The 11,546-nt window shown below is 48.0% G+C and overlaps 1 long non-coding RNA gene across 2 annotated transcripts; it reads right to left on the bottom strand.

The window, feature by feature from the left end:
* Positions 1-222: 222 nt before the first annotated feature.
* Positions 223-7,307, bottom strand: LOC138915463 (uncharacterized). Of its 2 annotated transcripts, none has more exons than XR_011421436.1 (4): positions 6,544-7,307; positions 3,793-3,875; positions 2,793-3,187; positions 223-1,964 (listed from the first exon to the last, which is right to left on the bottom strand). It is a non-coding gene; the product is annotated as an uncharacterized lncRNA (long non-coding RNA). The 2 variants fall into 2 exon arrangements; XR_011421435.1 differs by lacking the exon at positions 6,544-7,307 and adding an exon at positions 4,158-4,254.
* Between the last annotated feature and the right edge of the window lie 4,239 nt (positions 7,308-11,546).

Here is an 11,546-nt window from a genome sequence, read left to right as displayed (position 1 = left end):
ATTCTCCTATATCCCCGCATGAGGCCAAGCCCTCACATGTGTCAGCAAACGAGCACAGCCTGAGTCTGCACCAGGGGCTGGCAAACCGCAGCCACATCCAGCCCGCCCCCTGGTTTTGAACAGCCTTCAGATAAGGATGGTTTTTGCATTTTTCAATGCAAGAAGGGGGGAGAAAAATAGTATTCGCGACACACAAAAAATCATATGAAGTTCAAATACGAGTGTTGATAAATAAAGTTTTATTAAAACACATCCACATCCATTCATTTGCATATTATAAGTGGAATAGTTGTAACAAAGACTGTCTAGCCCACAAAGCCTGAAATATTTACTGTCTGGCCCTTAACAGGAAAAGTTTCTTAATCCCTGGTCTATACCACGTGACTTACCCATTACAGCTACTTTGTACCCTGTTCTGCACCTTCTTTCAGAACCCACTTTTCCTGCCGGGCTCAGATACCGCCGCAACAGTCAGCTCGCCTCCACCTTATGTGGAGTCTGAGCTCCAGCCCATAACGCAGTAATAGGGCGTGGCAGGTCCCTAATAGGACACTGATGGACCCAAACCTTTGCCCCCATCCCTGCCAGCAGTGAGGATGGCCCAGCGACAGAGCGTGAGCTTTCAACTTAAACCACCTGCGTATGAGGCCCAGCTTCTCCGTTCACTGCCTCCGAGGCCCTCACTCAGTGTCCCTGTAAACAGGGAATAATAGTAATACCCACAGTGCCAGGTTGGTGTAAGGATTAAGTAAAAGCATACCGGTAAAGGGCTTAGCCCAGTGCCCACCACACAGTAAACATTCAATAAATGTTAAGTTGTCGCTGCTGGGTCAGGCAGACAAGGATGTGATCCCCAAACCTTTCTCAGGAGCATTCCTCGCCTGTGTGGTCCATTTCCTTCCTCCACTTCTGTCACCCACTTTACCTCCTTTCTTTCCTCCCGCCACTCAGTTCCTGTCTTTTCTCTTAGACATTATTAACAGCTTCACTCTGTCCTTTGCTGCCACTTAAAATGTTTTGCAACTCAATTTTCCCAACTGTAAAATGGGCATGAGCTTTCGTCCTAGTCTACTTGACAGGGCTGCTGAGCAAATGAGACAAGGAAAAGGGTCCAGAGAACGGATATGCAGCATGCAGTGCCCCGTGCAGGTGTTACTCATGACGCTTAATATCTTGGAAGCAAAGGACACTTGTGTTATGGGTCAAATTATGTCCCTCAAAACGGTATATTCAAGCCCTAACCCCTGGTAGCTGTGAATGTGACCTTATTTGGAAATAAGGTCCTTGTGAACGTAATCAGGTTTAAGATGAACTCATACTGGATAAGAGTGGCTCCTAATGCAAGGACTGGCGTCCTTATAAGAAGGAGATTTAGAGACAGAGAGAAGAACGCCATGTGACAAAGGGGGCAGAGATTGGAGCCATGAGCTATTATCCAAAGAACACTAAGTATTGATGGAATGCATCAGAAGCCAGGAAGAGACAAAAGATACTTCCCTACGGCCTTCAGAGGGAGCGCAGCCCTGCCGACCCCTTGATTTCAGACTTTCAACCTCTAGAACTAGGAGAGAATACATTTCTATTGTCATAAGCCACCAGATCTGCGGTTACTTGTTATGGCAGCCTGAGAAACTAGGACAGTGTCAAGGGAACGCTTCCCGGGCCAGCTCCCCAGAGGATCCAGGTGGTACACACTGTTTACTCTGAGAGGCCACCTCCTCGCTGGGTCCCCCATCACATGAGCCCCCAGACCACACTCCACGCTGCAGGATACCGGCTCATATTTTCCTTCCACTCGATACTGTGTCTGTCTCGCCATCGGTGGCGCAGCAAACACAAGGCAGCCCGCTGCACCCGGACCTCAGCAGAGCAGATGCCAGGCGGCACGGCTGCTGACGTCAGCGGGCACTGTTCCAGGCGGTTGTGTTGGAGCAAGTCCTGCCTCGCTGCCGGCCTTTGTGTAGCTGCAAAGGAGAGAAATGAAAGAGAACCCATTGCAACCAGGGACGAGCTTCTGCCTGGTACTTGGATCTCATCAAGTCCTAGTGAAAATGAAAAATTACCTCTGATGTCCCCAGGGCTGGAGTTCATCTGTTATTAATGAAACCCACCCCAAAATAGAGCTCAGAGGCATGAAGCTTAGTCTTCTTCTTTTTTTTTTTTCTAACAGTAAAAGAAAGTATCTGTCTACTTCCCCCAGGTAGCCTTGTCCACCTCCCTGCCTATACCATTCTATTCCTTTCTCTGAGCATGTCCCTCCCCAGGCCCAGATTTAATCCAGCTCAAAGGCCACCTCCTCCATGAAGCTTTCCGGGATCCACTCCAACCAGGGCTGGCTCATGGACATGAAACCTGTGCAGTCACACAGGTCCCCGAGCTCAGAAAGACCCAGGTTTGGGTTAATACTCTGCAGTCTCCATCTTGAAATTCTTTTTATGTGTGTGTGAGGAAGATTCACCCTGAGCTAACATCTGTGCCAATCTTCCTCTATTTTGTAAATGGATGCCTCCACAGCATGGCCACTGAGTGGAGTAGGTCCGTGCCCGGGATCCAAACCCTCGAACCCAAGCCACGGAAGCAGAGGACATGGATCTTTAACCACTCAGCCATGGAGCCGGCCACACTTAATTATTTTTGAACAAGCAGATTTGTGTGTTCATTTTGCACTGGGCCTCGAAAATAATGTAGCTGGTCCTGACTCCAACCTTCTCCAGCCAACCAGACTGGACAATCTCTCCTCCCTCTTGACCCTCATAATTCTCTATTTATCAGTAAATCTCTGCATTACTCACTCCAGGACCAGTTATCAAGCACCAGTGAGGGTGTCAGACACTGTTCTGGGCAGTGAAGATTCAGCAACAAACAGGATAGCTCTGGTCCCGGCTCTTGTGGAGCTGGCAGTCCAGTGTGAGAGGGACGCAAAGAACAAAGGATTAGAATGTGTACTAGTCTGCTCCGGCTGCCGTAACAAAATACCACAGACAGGGGGGCTTAAACAACAGAAATTTACGTTCTCACAGTCCTGGAGGCTGGACGTCCAAGATCAAGGTGTCAGCAGGGTTGGTTTCTCCTGCAGCTTCTCTCCTTGGCTTGCAGAGGGCCGTCTTGTCCCTGCGTCTCCACATGGTCTTTACTCCGTGCACGTGCACTCCTGGTGTCTCTTCCTCTTCTTATAAGGACACGAGTCCTGTTGGATTAGGACCCACCAGTATGACCTCACTTAACTTTACCTCCTTAAAGGCCTTGTCTCCAAATACAGTCACCTCGGGAGTTAGGGCTCCAACAGATGAGTTGGAGGGACACAATGCAGCCCATATCACACTGTCTTGTCACAAGCCTCTGCACATGCTGTTCCGTCTACTTAAAATGCTCTTTAGGGGCCTGCTCCATGGCCGAGTGGTTAAGTTCGCACGCTCCGCTGCGGCGGCCCAGGGTTCGGATCCTGGGCGCGGACATGGCACCACTTGTCAGGCCACGTTGAGGTGGCGTCCCACATCCCACAACTAGAAGGACCTGCAACTAAAGATATACAACTGTGTACAGGGGAGGTTGGGGAGATAAAGCAGGAAAAAAAAAAAAAGATTGGCAACAGTTGTTAGCCCAGGTGCCAATCTTTAAAAAAAAAAAATGCTCTTTATTTCATAAACTCCTATGCATCTTTGGGGTCTCAGGCCTGACATTGCCACCTCTCAGAAGCCTTCCAGAGTTGCCCAGAATCCTCCACATCTCACAACCCCCCAGCACCCCAACCACCATGTCACCGGGACGTGCGATTAATGGATTCGTGTGCACCTCCTCCATCCGGCTGTGGGTCCTGCTGCTGCCGGGGCTTGTGCTTCTGCTTCCTGTGGCATCTCCAGCTCCCAGCCCTGTGCCTGCAACACAGAAGGTGCTCGATTCATCGATGTGGAACTCTCCATGACAGGAAGGAACGTGAGCTCCTGGTAAGACCAGGAACCCCCTGCAACCCCGCAAGGCATTTGGCAATCATTGAATAAGGGATTAGATAAACGATCACCCACAAGGAAAAGCATTGACTCTGCTCCCCCTCTGCCAGATTCCCCGCCATGGTTTGCCCTCTCCACCACATCCCTGCACACCATCCCACTCAGCTGCCTACCCCACTCCACGTGGGACGGGAGGAACGGAAAACCCACCCAAACCATCCAAGAACCCCAATAGGAAGGAGGTTTCTCAAAGAGACTTTGGAGTCGTGAATCTCAGACAGGGATCCGTAGACACACCTGGAATTCTGCAGCCCAGGACTCCCCAATGATACACACACAGGCGTGCATGAGCATACACACAGGCATGCATGAGCATGCACTTCTCCTCCCCGGGGCACAGTTCGTCTGCTCCATGCCACACCAGCGTGTTCCGAGTGTAATTATCCATCGGAGAGTCTGCTCAGGAAAGCTTGGCCCTGGGGTCTCATTCAAAGTAGCCAAAATAGAGAACTAGAAAAGCACCCCAGATGCAATTCCAACGCCTAGAAATTGTGCGTGGCACAGATGTGCTGTGTGTGAAAGCAAACCAGTGTTCCTGGAACTGAACGCAGGCGAGGAGGACCGGAATCTCACACAGTTGCACATAAACACGCATGTGTATGTATGTGCACACAAGTAACTCTCTCCATAGATATTTGTATATGTGCCTCGCACACTGCCCATGGCTCCCACTAGAGTCAGTGTGATCCTCAAACCCTGGGAAGGCACAGGGACATGACAGTAGAGCCTGTGAAAATATACAAGATTTCCAGAGGTGAATCTGCTGGAGAATCAAGAATGGTGTAGGATAGAGAATTAGATTCATTCTGCTCCCCACCCCCCAAAACAAGTGGAACCAGGATCAATGGGTGAAAACGATGGAGACAGGTTGCAGCTCAATCTGAGGGCAGAATGGAATGGACCACTTTTCTGGCAGGAAGTTTGACATCCCAGGAGGTGGCCACACCCAGTCCGGGCAAATGCTCAAAGGAGTTCTTATGGTGGGGTTTCAGGACTGCCCAGGGCTGTTGGGTTCTGGTAAGGTTCTATGATTTTAATAAATATATCCCAAACACACCCAGCTTTATGTAAGTTCTATTAGTGCTTCTCTTATGAGAAAAATTGAGTTAGTTAACATTAACAAGTAATAATTGTTAAATATTAACAGTCGTCATTCACAAAGAGAATTTCTATATACCAGAAACCAACATATACGTGTTACGTGTCATCTCATTAAAGAGAATATTAAAGAGAACTGTTTTTGATCTAAGCGACAGAACATTCAGTTCAAACTGGCTTAAAAGAAAAAGAAAGTTATTGAGTTTCTTAAGTGAAAAAACCAGAGGTAGGAGAGAGGGGTTTCAGGCTGTGTGTGACCCAGGAGCTTATAATATGTCATGAGGACTCTAGTTCCATTTTTCTCTGCTTCTCTAGGCCCTTCCTTCCTCTCTGTGTTGGCTTTTATCTTAGCTGGCTCCCCGTACAGGAACCAAAAATGGCCAAGAAGTTCTTGATCATGAGTCTTCACTTCTTCCTGTTTTCCAGGGAAAAACACATCGTCTTCAATAAAAGGCCCAACAATGGTCTCTCTGCATCTCATCGAACCACACTATGATTAAGTAAAGAATCCTGAGATGAAGAGATATTCCTGGATTATCTGAGTGAGCCCTGAATGCCATGACAAGGGTCCTCATAAGACAGAGGCAGAGGGACACTAGACATACCCAGAAGGGGAAGAGGCAATGTGACGACGGAGGCAGAGATTGGAGTTATGCAGCCACAAGCCAAAGAATGCCAGCAGCCACCAGAAGCTGGAAGAAGCAAGGAACAGATTCTCCCCTAGGCCCTCCAGAGGGAGTGCAGCCCTGCCAAGACTTTGATTTGGGCCCAGTGATACTGATTCCAGACTTCTGGCCTCCAGAACTATAAGCATACATTTCTGGTCTTTTGTTTTTTGTTTTGCTTGAGGAAGATTGCCCCTGAGCTAACATCTGTGCCCATCTTCCTCTATTTTATATGTGGGACACTGCCACAGCATGGCTCAATGAGCAGTGAGTAGGTCCGTGCCCAGGATTTGAACCTGCAAACCCCAGGCCCCCAAAGAGGAGCATGCAAACTTAACCACTATGCCACTGGGCCTGCCCCTACATTTCTGTTTTTTTAAGCCACCAGTACTGTGGCCACTTGTCACAGCAACCTCAGGAAACTAGTACACCATCTAATACCCATATACTTCTGGGACAGGCACCATAGGACATGCTCATGTCACCATACAATCTCGTTTTGGTACATGAACAGAAGGAGTCCTCTTGAAAGCCATTCCTACACTGGGGTGGCTAGCAATAAATTTACTATATATGGACATTCCTGTGAACCACATAAATATACCCCACCAAACAAAAATGCATGCCCAACTCATGGATGCCCACGTCACAGTCAGATGCCCAAAATTCTCCCAGGCACCCCAACGGTATCCATCAGCGGGGGAGGTACAAGGAAGGGAAACTGGAGTGGGAAGAGACAGTAGTCTTAGCCAATTGCAAGTTAAAGCTCTTACTTTTGCAGGTTTCACAAAAAAGTTTATGAGCATACGAAGATGCTGCTAGGGTCCCTCTCAGAACTTTGCAAGTGGCTCTGCAAGCAGGGGGTCCCGAAGCTTCGGCTTCCATAGCTGGGGGGTGAACTCACTTCCACCTGATGTACCTTTAACATGGTCCTTTTGGCTGCACGTTGAGCCCAGATTATAAGGGACAAGGGTAGAAACAGAAGGCCTGCCGGGAGACCCTTTCACTAATGCAGGTGTGAGGTGAAGCCATGGGGATGGGGAGGGGTGGTCTGGCCAGGATCTGGACGTATTCCAAAGGTCGAACCAGTCGGATCTCCTGATGGATTGGATGTGGGATGTGAGACCACCAAAGAAGTCAAGGATGGCTGCACACTCTTGGTCTGAGCAGCTGGAAGGATACTGTTGCTCTGAACTGAGACAAGGAAGACTTTAAAAAAACCTGCCATCCTCTGTCCTGGCGCCCCCATCACACAGGGGAAGTCCTCTACCTTTGAGGCCAAGGAGAGAGTCCATGATTTAAAAAGAGACCGAATAGTCTCTGTATTTCTTTTTCTTCTCTTTTTCTTTGCCTTTGCTTTTCCTCTAGGCCTTTCTCTTCCCTGCTTCTTCTATTTCCCCCAGGAAGCACCTGTTTCTCTCCACGCCGCAGGTGATGGTCTGCCCCAGCCCTGGCGTGGTGTCCGTGCCACATTTAAGTCTTCAGTCTTGACTACAAACTGTTCTCGTCTGCCCTCGGAATGGTGCACAGGAACTTCAGAGGAGGCTCCCCAGGGCAGAGAGCAGAATATGCTAATTAACTGGCTCGTCCCCACCCACAGCCTCGCCTCCCTCCTTCTGTGCCTCTGACAGCCGGCTCCTCCCACAGACTGCGGAAAAGCGAGCTGAACCCTTTGGAGCCTGAAATACCAAAGTCTGCACTCTCTCTGCAGGGGAGTCTGGGAGCTGAAATCCTACAGCCACAGCTGAAATGCTGTGTGGGTGCTGTGTATGTGAGTTTGTGTGCATGCATGTGTCTATGTGTGTGCGTGTGTGTGTGCGTATGTACCCATGTATAGACATGTGTGCATATGTGCGTGTGTGTGTGTACCTGTGTTAGGATGTGTATGTGCATGTGCATGCATGCATGAATGTGGGTGTGTGCGTGCTTGCATGCATGTGTGTGTGTGTGTGTCTGTAAGGGCCTGGTGTCATTACCAGTTCTTGGGCCTAAACCTACTTTCCACTGAAAGTGACAATGTACGATTAATGAATCTGTTTCCCTCACTGGCTGAGAGCATCTCTTTTGTTGAAGCTGCTCCTGAACGGAACAATAATCATAGTCTTGACAATGATAACTATACCCCCGACAGTCAGTTGGTGCCATTGTCACCCACTTTACAGACATGAAAACTGAGGCTGAGGTTGTTTTCCCAAGTCACCAGGTGGCTCTTTCCCAGCTCTGGTCCTTTGTACTTGGCTGTTTTCTTTATCTGGAATTCTCCTCTCCAGACTCTTCTGCAGCTAGGTCCTCATCCTTCTCATCCCTCTCATCCTTCTCATCCTTCGAGGCGCAGCTCAAATGTCACCTCCTCCAGGAAGCCTTCCCTGACCACCCTCTACAGTAGCTCCCCCATCACTCCCAGTTTCTCTCTATCGTTCCACACTATTTTCTTCTTGAAACTCGACACAATCTATATTATTATTTGTTTATTTGTCTGCCTGATTCGATTGTGTCTTTCCCCACCAGAAAGGAAGCTCCTTGAGGTGGTGGTCTGCTCATTTTGACTCCCTCACCCCAGGCACTAGACTAGGGCTCCGCGAAGGCAGCTCAGTTTTACTCTACTGGTCTCAGCATTGTGTGCCTTCCTCTGCATGGCTGTTCACCGCGTTGGGGTGATTCTTATCCACGCTGTAGGCCATGCTGGGAATTTGTATGCCCCTTGATTGCACTGGCACAAGGTGCCATCGAGTGCCAGGTGCTCCAGGAGCTACAAATGAGGAAAATGGCCTCTGTAGGATGGATATGAACCGGATCCTCCAGATAACAAAAGACACAGACGCAGCCTGTCTGCAAAGAGAAACTATTATTTGTAAATTAATAATGCCAAATAATTACAAAGCCAAGGAGGGGAAATATCCAGCCAGGCAAACATGTCGAATATTAAAATTTCAATCTATCAATTCAATTCTCATTTTATTCCTTCAACAAAAATGACTGTTGTACACCTACTACGTACCACCACTAGGTGCTGGGAATACGATGTTGGGCAGAACCAGAAGCACATGTAGAACCAGATGTGAAGCGAGAAGGAAACAAACATAGTTCCATTGGAGGATGAAAGAGGAAACTGACGGCCTGAGAGGTGGCCAGCAAGGGCCTCCCTGAGGAAGTGAATCTTGAATTGGGACCTGAAGGATGAATAGGAGTTGAGGGACAGAGTATCCTTTGATTGGAGGGAGTATAGAAAGTTCCAGCAACTAGAAGAAAGCCAGTATGGCAGAATAAAGGGTCAGGGGTCCACAGGCAAAAGTTCACCAAATACACTAATAGAGCTGAGTCAGTTGTCAAAATACTGAAACACTTCAGTACCATTTGATAAATTTAGCCACTTCCGTTGGTCCCTTGGGTGCCCCCTCCCCCACGGCCCAGCTCCTCCTCCCCCAGAGCTCCAGGGACTGCCCCATGGTCCAGCAGCTGGAGTTAACCCTGCCTAAGCAGCAGTTAAAAGGTTTAATCCTTGGAGATATTCAGAAGCAAGAGGCCCTGCAGGGCATGGTCGTGGGAGCCTGGTCCCTATCCAGGAAAGAGGGAATATTGAGGTGCTTGCCGACTGCGGGGCTGGGAATGCACTAGGAGCAGGCGGACGCGACCATGCGAGACCCAGCAGCAGAATCTTTGGCTTCTCAGAGATGAAGGTGACTTGGAGTAGGGTGTTAGCTCCAAAGACAAGGGGCCCGATTCCGGGGATATTTAGGAGGTAAAATCGACAGGACAAACCGAAGGGAGAGCGAAGTGTCAAAAAGGACTCCAAGATGTCTGATTCGTAGAACTGGAGAGACCCAGAGAAGGAATGGCGGAGGGGCCAACATGGGGTCACTTAATTCGAAGACATATCTTTCTGCTGATGAACTCATGGACCTAGCATCAAAGACTCTAAGATCATAAAAGAGAGACAGCCAGGTACTCTGTGCCTCCACTGGGCACTCACACCACCACCACTGAAATCGTCTTCCCCCTAAAATAATTAAATTTAAGTTTGGTTAAGCTTCCAGACCTTTCAATGTCCAGTGGACGTTTTCGCGGTGATGGATATCTTCTGTAATCTGAACTGTCCAGTACGGCAGCGGTGGCCTCGTGTGGGCACCGAGCACCTGAAATTTTATTTAATTTAATTAAGTTGTGGCTAGTGGCGACTATATCGGACGACGCAGCTGTAGATCAAACTAAGGATTTATAGGAAATACGAGGGAAAAAAACCATACCATGGGCATGCAACCCGCAAAAGCCAGACAGGAGAAATTCTGCAGGACCAAAACAAAGAACGGTTTCCTCTACAAATAAATTGCAAGGGTTGAAAAAAAGAGAGAGGAAGAGGGAAATCTATCGATTAAAAGATGCTTAAAGGACATATTAACCCATCATGACGTGTGGATCTTGTCTAGATCTGATTCAAACAACAAAATTATCAATAAAAACAACCTTTACTAAACAATTAAAATTTGAACACCATCTGTATGTTAAGGATGATGTTAAGGAAACATTATTAATCCCTTTTAAGTGTGATAATGGCCTTGTGGTTGTGTTCATTACAAGTTCTTATTTTAAAGAGATACATACTGAAATAGTTATGGATGATGTAATACGATGGCTGGCATTTGCTTTAAAATAATAAGGGCGGGGAAGTGGGTGGCCACGGGAATAAGACGAGACTGGCCCTGAGTTCATGGCCAGGAGGCTGGGGTGGGTTTATGCAGATTCAGGAGACTGTTCTGTCTTCTTTTGCATATGTTAGAACTTCCCCATATTATAAAATTAAAAATTAAATTAAGCAAAACTAACCTGCCCTCAAATAAAAAATATTTTAGGCGTAATCTTGCTGGGCCGTGTGGGCCCCCTATAGATGCGCTGTCGTAACATCCCTTGTCCCACCCTGACAGCAACAGGACAGCAGTGGACAGACAGCTCTTGTCTCTACCAGCCAACTTCTTCTCAGTCTTATGAAAGCAAAATAAAGCTTAATGGAAGATGCTCTTTTATCTTTACCTGCTAAGAACCACTTTTACCTTCCCAGGTAGGGCCACATGTCCATGAGGACTAATGAGGATACTGATGAATACTCTTTCGCAGAATCGAGGTGCCAATGGCTTACACAAGACCAGAGCTTGATTATTTCTCGCTCTGCAGGAGGAGGTGGGTTTCTCTGGTCCATGACTTGGTCCAGGGAGATCACCCACCAGGTCTGAAGCACAGGTTGGTAAAAACGGCTCTGAGGTCCTGCATTAAAGGGACGCACCTGCCTGGGGACTGTCGATTTCTGCTCACTGTTGGCTCTCAACACTTAGCATATTGCAGTCACATCCTGGCAAACCACTCGCCTGGGATATGGTGTGCTTTGCACATAACCAAGACTCAATAAATATTAGTTTAATTGATTTAAATATACGTGTGCCTACAAATATATGTGTGATATATACGTAAACATGTTTATGGAGAGAACCTTGCCCAAACAGCATATGGGAAACTGTTTAATTTACATCAGAATAGAAAACAAGGGAAGAGCGGCTGAAAACTGCTCCACTGTCAAAGGAATTCTTCCTCCAGTTAAACGTGGAAAATAAACTGTCCACATCCGAAGAGAACACCATCAGGGTTTCGGTTTGCAGTCGTCGTGGAAGAGCCATCACACACTTTCCCCGTTCTCTTCCCATCTCTCTGACCATCCTTTATAAATCTTCTTTATCTGCCTGTTTCTCAGTGATGTCCCCGGGGTTCCAGCCCTAACCTCCTGCGTCCT

Source organism: Equus caballus, chromosome 9, assembly GCF_041296265.1.
Source record: "Equus caballus isolate H_3958 breed thoroughbred chromosome 9, TB-T2T, whole genome shotgun sequence".
NCBI lineage: Eukaryota > Metazoa > Chordata > Mammalia > Perissodactyla > Equidae > Equus > Equus caballus.
Note: the sequence above shows the minus strand (reverse complement) of the source record. Positions and strands in the feature narration are given on the sequence as shown.